This window comes from Myotis davidii, unplaced genomic scaffold (genome assembly GCF_000327345.1).
Source record: "Myotis davidii unplaced genomic scaffold, ASM32734v1 scaffold19, whole genome shotgun sequence".
In the NCBI taxonomy this organism is placed as follows: domain Eukaryota; kingdom Metazoa; phylum Chordata; class Mammalia; order Chiroptera; family Vespertilionidae; genus Myotis; species Myotis davidii.
In genome coordinates, this window is record NW_006289854.1 from 360,816 (window position 1) to 369,112 (window position 8,297).

General features: G+C 43.6%; 1 protein-coding gene across 3 annotated transcripts in view; it reads right to left on the reverse strand.

The window, feature by feature from the left end:
• The window catches only part of VRK1 (vaccinia related kinase 1), a 48,270-nt gene extending 42,605 nt beyond the window's left edge, over window positions 1-5,665 (reverse strand). Inside the window, exons 1-2 of one of the 3 annotated variants that reach the window (XR_001513670.1) lie at window positions 4,751-4,763; window positions 2,098-2,100 (exon numbers count right to left, since the gene is read on the reverse strand). The gene's annotated coding sequence lies outside the window, so the exon portion shown is untranslated. Of the gene's footprint in view, window positions 1-2,097; window positions 2,101-4,189; window positions 4,326-4,750; window positions 4,764-5,654 lie in introns of those variants that run through there. The other 2 variants (XR_001513669.1, XM_006762709.2) reach the window with 2 other exon arrangements.
• Between the last annotated feature and the right edge of the window lie 2,632 nt (window positions 5,666-8,297).

The window sequence follows — 8,297 nt, forward strand, 5'->3', positions numbered from 1 at the left end:
CATCGGAAAACACATATATAATTACATATTGTTTTTGTGATTAATCACTATGCTTTAATTATGTTCAATTTGTAACAACGAAAATACATCCTGCGTATCAGATATTTACATCACGATTCATAACAGTAGCAACATTACAGTTATGAAGTAGCAACAAAAATAATTTTATGGTTGGGGGGTCACCACAACATGAGGAACTGCATTAAAGGGTCGCGGCATTAGGAAGGTTGAGAACCACTGCTTTAAGATATAAAGTAGGATTCCACCTTTTTCCAGATTATCCAGCCCCCCGCCCCCTTCAAGAGACCCACAGTGTTCAAGACCTTATACCAGTGCAAGTAAACTAAATACAAAGTTCATATGAAGTTGTTCAATGCAGGTCCTAAATTACCAGCTTCTCTGCAAACAAAAAAGAAGAAAAATATATTTATTAATGAGTATTTGAAACTAACTTGCTGCCTCGGTGAAAACCGCCCTGACAATTCGGTCCATTCCACATGAATGTGAAGAAGTCATTGAGGTTTTTCCCAGTGCAGCAAGCTGAGCAGAGGCAGCCACATACTGTGGGTAACATAGGTGCAGACAAGTAGCCGGAAGGCCAGGAACCTTTAAACCAAATGGCAGCTTTCAACAGCATCAGAACAGGATTCAACAAGCTTCACTTTTTTCTTTTCTTTTTATTTTTTTACTTTTTATTTTTATTGTTATTCTTTTTTACTATTGTTTTCTTTTATTCCCTTTTTTCCTTAATATTTCATATTTCTCTTTCCTTTCTAATCCTATTTCCTTTCTTTTTTCTGTTTTTATACTTTTTTTCTTGTTTTTGTCTTCCTAATCTTTTTTCTTCTTTCCTTTTATATTTTTTTCTTCTTTTACTCTTTTTTCTTTTGTCTTTTATTATTTCTTTCTTTCTTTTCCTTATTCTTTTTGTTGTTCGTGGTGGTGGTGATGATTTTTTGTTTTGTTTTTCATTTTACTTTGTCTTGTTTTGTTCTGTCGGCACCTGTACAACAACTTATTCAACGTGGTCAAAGTTGAGCCTCACAGTCAGCCACCGTGAGGGTCAATCCGACACATGAACAGGCCAACAGCAATCAAGACCCAATTACGACAGGAGGGTCCACATAACCCACACAAGGGACATTCCTAGAGCATCCGGCTCTGGAGAAAAGAAGACTGCAGCACTGGACCCACAGGGCACCTACTACGTAAGGCCACCAAACGAAGAATAGGAATCATAGCAGAGCTATCTAATACATAGAAGCAAACAGAAAGAAGCACCCAAAATAGGGAAACAAAGAAACGGGCCCCAAATGAAACTCGCCAGAAAAAGAGCTAAATGAAATGGAGGCAAGCAATTTATCAGATAATGAGTTCAAAGTCATGGTTTGGAAGTGAGTAAGAATTACTAGAAACTTAGGAACACAACAGCATGAACAAGGAAATAGAAACCATGAATAAGAATATTGAAGAATACCATAACATCCTATCTAATAAAAGAGAAACATGGTAATTAGCTGTCCCTCCGCTACCCTTCCCATTGACTAATCAGGGCGATATGCAAATTACCTGCCAGCCAGGAGGGCAGCCGGCAGCCAGGCAGCTTGAACCTAACATGAGGCTTGCTTGCTTCAGTAACGGAGGACTCCAACGTTCCTCCCCTGCCGCTGCCGGCCTCTGAGCTTGCAGTTTGAAACATTGTTATAAATATAGAAGCTAAACAAACTCCAGAAACCTGCTTTCAGCCAGCCGGGATCTCAGAGCTGGAGGGAAACAGTGTTTCGATTACAGAACCCAAACAACCCAGATGCCTGCTTTCAGCAGCCGAGGCCTCAGAGCTGGAGCCAAGCCTCAGAGCTAAAGCTGGCCCAGAATAAAAAAAAGAAAAAGAAAAAAAGGAGCGGTTGGGAGCTTCAGTCACCCGCCAGCCTGAAAACAGCCCTCAGCCCCTCACCCAGCCTGGCCAGGCACCCCAGTGGGGACCCCCACCCTGAAGGGGGTGGGACCAGCTGCAAACAGCCATCAGCCCCTCACCCAGGCTGGCCAGGCACCCAAGCGGGACCCCCACCCTGATCCAGGACACCCTTCAGGGCAAACCAGCTGGCCCCCACCCATGCACCAGGCCTCTACCTTATATAGTAAAAGGGTAATATGCCTCCCAGTACCGGGATCAGCGGAGCCGAGAGGCCTCCCGGCACCGGGATCAGCGTGACAGGGGGCAGCGCCCAAACCCCCTGATCGCCCTGCGGCTCTGTGTGTTACAGGGGGCGGGGCCACAACCTCCTTATCCGCCCTGCTCTGTTCGTGACAGGGGAAGGCGCCCAACCCCCTGATCAGCCCTGCTCTGTGCCTGATAGGGGGGAGCTCCCCAATCCCCTGATCGCCCTGCAGCTCTGTGTGTGACATGGTGCAGCGCCCCAACCCCCTGATCGGCCCTGCTCTGTATGTGACAGGTCCGGCGCCCCAACCCCCCGCTGCGCCCTGCTCTGTGACAGGGGGCAGCGCCCCACCCCCCGGATTGGCCCTGCTCTGTGCGTGACAGGGGGAGGCGCCGCAACCTCCCTATTGACCCTGCCTTGAGTGTGACAGGGGGCGGTGCCCCAACCCCCCAATCAGCCCTACCCTGAGCGTGACTGAGGGTGGCATCGCAACCTCCCGATCCGCCCTGCTCTGTGCATGACAGGGGGTGGCGCCCCAACTCCCCAATCGGCCCTGCTCTGAGCCCGACCAGGGGCTGCACCGAGGGATTGGGCCTGCCCTCTGCCACTCGGGAGCGGGCCTGAGCCAGCAGGTCATTATCTCCCGAGGGGTCCCAGACTGCGAGAGGGCACAGGCCGGACTGAGGGACCCCCCCGCCCGAGTACACAAATTTGTGCACTGGGCCTCTAGTCTATAATAATAAAAACATAATATGCTAATTAGACCGAATGTCCTTCCAGACAACCTTCCAGACGAAGCCGGGGCTGCGAGGGAAGTCTGGGTCCCGGGTGCCTGCCAGCAGCCGGAGGGAAGCCTGGGCCCCAGGTGCCAGAGGGAAGCCAGTACTGGCAGCTGGGGGAAGGAAGGCCTACTCTTGCACGAATTTTGTGCACCAGGCCTCTAGTCAAGAATATACTGGAAGGAATTAAAAGTAGACTGGATGAAGCAGAGTTTCAAAGCAGTGATTTAGAAGACAAGGGGAGAAAAACAATTAGAACGGCAAAAACACTTGAAAATAATGAGGATACCTTAAGGAAACTTTGGGACAACAGAACACGTAACAACATCTGCATCATAGGGAACCAGAAAGAAGAAAGTGAGCAAGAAATAAAGAACCTGTTTTAAAAAATAATGGCAAAACTTTCCTAACCCGGTGAAGTTGAAAAAGTCACACAAGTTCAGGAAGCACCGAGAGTCCCAATCAAGATGAACCCAAAGAGACCCAAACTAAGACACTTCATAATTAAAACGGCAAAACATTAAAGACAAAGAAAGGCAGCAACAGAGAGACAGAACATTATCCACAGGGACTTCCCATAAGACTGTCAGCTGATTTCTGAACAGAAACACTTCAGGCCAGAAGGGACTGGCATGAAGTACTCAAAGTAATGAAAAGCAAGGACCTGAATCCAGAACTACTCTATCCAGCAAGGCTATCATTTAAAATTGAAGGCAAAATAATGAGCTTCCCAGACCAAAAAAAAAGACAAAAAGACAAAAAGACTAAAGGAGTACATTACCACCAAATCAGCACTGCAAGGAATGTTAAAGGGAAGTCCCTTTCTCACTATGCCTTGCAAGTGTCCCTCCCTTTTCCTCTAGTGACAAAATCTAACACTGCTGGAAAAGAAAAAAAAAAAATGTTTATAGTATCTAACGCAAGTATCACAAACAGAGCAAAGAAAGGTGAATTTGCAGTTGAGAGGCAATAAACTGAAAGTGTGCACATGGTAAATTTTACACATGCATATACACCTGAGCAACAACTACCTGGGATCAGGACTCGGAGAACATTTTCATCACACCATAACCTTGCCTCCAGCCCCTCTCCTGCCAACACCCATGCCTTCCTCTTCCTTCAGGTGATTGGCGAGGCCACTCAGGTTGTGCCACTGACTTTGGAGAACACTACTCTGCCAGCTTTGTCTGAGATCTGCGTCTCAGACCTGATGATGTCCCTTTGCAGCAGCCTCCCATGCCCCTCTCTGACCTTCATTGTATTTGGCAGCCCCTCTTATTTTTTGGTTCAGGGTGACAGAAGTCTCCTAGTTTTCGAGAACAGGAAATCTGTGTTTCTCAATCTACTTATTCCTTTTCAGGTGATTTGTGAAAAGAAGAAAGTAGAATTATTTGAAACCAGAAGTTCCTGCTCAAAAACTATGATATATAACAGAACCATAGCATTTGCTTCAGTAAGTCAGTGAATTCTCTAAAGAGCTTAAAATATTAATTTGAGCCGTAACCGGTTTGGCTCAGTGGATAGAGCGTTGGCCTGTAGACTGAAAGGTCCCAGGTTCGATTCCAGTCAAGGGCATGTACCTTGGTTGTGGGCACATCCCCAGTAGGGGGTGTGCAGGAGGCAGCTGATCGATGTTTCTCTCTCTCATCGATGTTTCTAACTCTCTATCCCTCTCCCTTCCTCTCTGTAAAAACTCAATAAAATATATTTTTAAAAAAATATTAATTTGAATTAAACAACTGCATTAGTACATTATAGGCTTCTTCTAATAATGAACCAATGACCTGCTTTAACATTTCTATTAAACAATACATCGGAGAGCACAAACCTCAACCAAATTAAATCTTTCCGCATAATTTCTGCCCACTTGGAGCAAAAAAAATCCACTATTATGATAGCCAATTCAACAGAGATGTTGCAAAGAAAAAGTTTACCATCACATATAATCCACTACATAATCCAACCACCTCTTTTCCCACTGAAATGAAATTCAGATGCAAGTGAAATGCACATCCAAATGCAAATCAATACCGCCCTTTGCTGGAACCACTCACTGGTATAGTCCATATTAGCATATTCACCAAAATCTAATTGTAAACAGAGTAATTATGGTGGTAAAGTTATTAAATACACAAAGCAAGCTTGGAACTATACATATTCAAATAGAAATTCAGTGGCAAATCAACTTTTATATCCGAAACAATACCCTAATTAATAGTCAGCTCTGATAATAAAATGGTTCTTTTTCAGATAATGTTTCCAAAAATATCCTGCAATGAATATTAAAATAAAGTTTTGTAAAGAGATTTTGAAAATATTCCATAGCTATATTTATCACAATACGGTACTGTATTTAGACAATTGGCATTTTTCAAGTCCTGGATTCAAATTTGAAACAATTTCTTTTTTAATCTTCTGCTGAAGATAAATGTTTGAATGATTCAAACAATTCTACTGACACTTAATGAGCTCTATGAATTCCTCACAACCAAACTGGAAGATGGCAATGCTGTATAAAGCTTATTACACACTGGATGCCTAGTCATGCATTTTCCCTACCATAGGTATGCACATAAGTTCCTCTGAGTGGGTCATGATTTTCATGAAGTTTTCTTAAAAGTCATAAGCTTCTCTGATGCCTTTAAACTATGTAGCCACACTGATTCAAGGATACTTTTGCACCATTGGACTATTCACCATTCCCTTAACATGGTACCAACATAGTCTTATCTCCACTCCTCACAGTATAAAGCTGTCTCTTGCCCTCCAACATCTACATTTACTGAAATCTTTTCCGCACCCAAATATCTCTCTTTCTCAGTCAGATAGGACCTCTGGTTTCAGCAGTGTTCTTACCTCTTATTGCATTTGATAAATGTTCCCTGTAAATTTATAAGCTCCCTGAAAAGAGAACTATCTTACAATACATTGCACTTGGTAGGAATTCAAAAACTGTGTAAAAATAAACAGCAAAAAGTTACTTTTTTTTTCTTTGAGTACCTGAAGTCTAACTTTGGATGTAGCCACTCCTTTTAACCACTAAACAGAGTTACAGAATAAACTTACGAGCTTTTCTTTTATTCTTTTAACTTTACAGAAGCTACGCTCCCCGCACCCCACCAAAAAACAAAACAAAAAAAAATAAGTCTTCAGTGCCAAGTAGAAACAATTGATATTAGTGACAGATGGTCCAGGAAACATGCTAATCATTTTTACTCTAGATTTCCTCAGCTCTATCTTTATGGCAATGTAGTTCACCGGGAAACTAAACATTTAAACTCTTTTATTCCAAAAGCATTTATAAAACACCTCTGAAACATGTGCCAAAACTGTGTGAGGGGCTGGAAATACAAACATGAATGAAATGCAACATTTGGACTCAGGAAGCTGCACTAGCTTCATACAGAAACGCCATCACACAGTTATGATTTCATATTACACTGTCAACCTCACACAAGGATCGATAAAAAGCTCTTCAGGTAAAGGATGTTTCCGAGTCCTTGATAAAACTATTTGTTAAAGACAGTGAGCAGTTGCAGACATCTACAACATCAAACTCTGTTAGTTTCATGGTGGGGGAAAGTGCCTCTTCCAGTGATGTAAATTTTTAAGATATTAAGAGCTATGAAACTCCTGTTTTCTCTTTTTCAATCAGTGCCACAAAGTGCAGAGCAGACGAATAAACTCTCTTACATGCCTACCCATCATCTGCGGCAGTGCTTCTAGGCCATGGCTGCCCATCATAATCCCCAGCGGAATGTGAAATAAGGCCCTACTCCCCAAGGGCCCCGTGTCTGGATGCTTCAGTGCTGCACAGGAGCTGAGGCGCAGACTGGACCACTGATCTAGGTTCTGGTGCATCTGCCTTTCTTCATTAAGTCCTTCACTCCAAAATAACGGCTCTATTACCTACAACTCTACTGGATTAGATAATTTTAATAAAAGCCACCTCAAGTTCATTTTAGAAGTTGGGAAAATATATAAATTAGTGAATGAGTGGCACAAGAGAAGTTAAAAAAAAATTGTCCTTTTCTCATCCTACTGCATCCTAAGCCCAAATCCTCATTTGTATTTCAAACTTATCTGGGATTAAGAAGTAATTACATAGTTTGGTGTAAATGGCTTCTTGCCAAACTACAGTAAGTTAAAGGATAAAATCAAACAGGAGACAATCAGTCAACAAAGAACTTCTGCACCTATTTTGCTAAATTACATCAGGAACAATTTGAAAGCAATACATCTAAAGACAATTCTCTTACAAATGAGCCAGCTAATCAGAAGTTAGTCAATGCATTTGATTAGTGCTAAGAGATCATCTGAAAAATAAAATTCTGAATCATAGCCACTTCCCAATAATATAAAGGGTCTTCACATATTTACTTAATTTTGTCCACACAAATCCTACAGTTGAGACAGAACAATAAGGATAGCCACAAGAATAAAAAATATACTTATTACCAACACCATTTTCCTACATAATAAAAGCCTAATATGCAAATTGTCCCCTCAGGCAGTCATTTGACAGGGAGACCAGAAGTTCGACCACTTGCTATGACGTGTGCTGACCACTAGGTAGCAGAGCAGAACATGGCAGGCATCGGCGATGAGGCACTGGCAGCAGGCGGCAGTGGAGGCACCACTGGCCCCTATAGGCCCCAATGAGAGCAGGACTGTGTTGGGACGGTGGAGTAGGTGAGCAGGCAGCACCAGGTCAAGGCAAGTGCAACCAACAATGGTGGTGGGGTCCAGGGTCGCCACCTAGCTCCCAGACACAGAAGCAGCCAGGTGGGGAGCCTGGCCCTGTGGATTGTGCCCACAGGCAGGATGGTGGAGCAGGTAAGGGGGCGGCACCAGACCAAGGCAGGGTGTCAGGCAGGGCTACGGGGCTGAGGGACTGTGGGGCTGGGGGCGTGGGCTGGGGCCCAATCTCTGCAGGCCACGCCAAGGGATCCCACCCATGCACAAATTCGTGCACCGGGCCTCTAGTTTAACATAAAACCTGAGACACTGGAAGGTGAACTGTGAGTTCCTGTTAGGGGCATCCAACTAGACCTCTGGTTTCACTCGGAGAACTATGCCAATGAATAAAAGTATGAAAGACATTTCATGTTATATGGTACCTTGAGCAACTTTAAAATAAGAGTGACACAACAAACCATAAGAATATAGAAGTGGGAGAACCTAAGATGGCGGCAGAGATAAACACCAGGAAGTTGATGCCACTCACAACAATTGATTAATACCTCAGAAAAACAATACGGACATCATCCAGAACCACAGGAAGCTTGGCTGACTGTAAATTCTACAACTAGAAGGAAAGAAAAGCACACTGAGAGCAAGAGAAGCTGCAGAAGAGAAG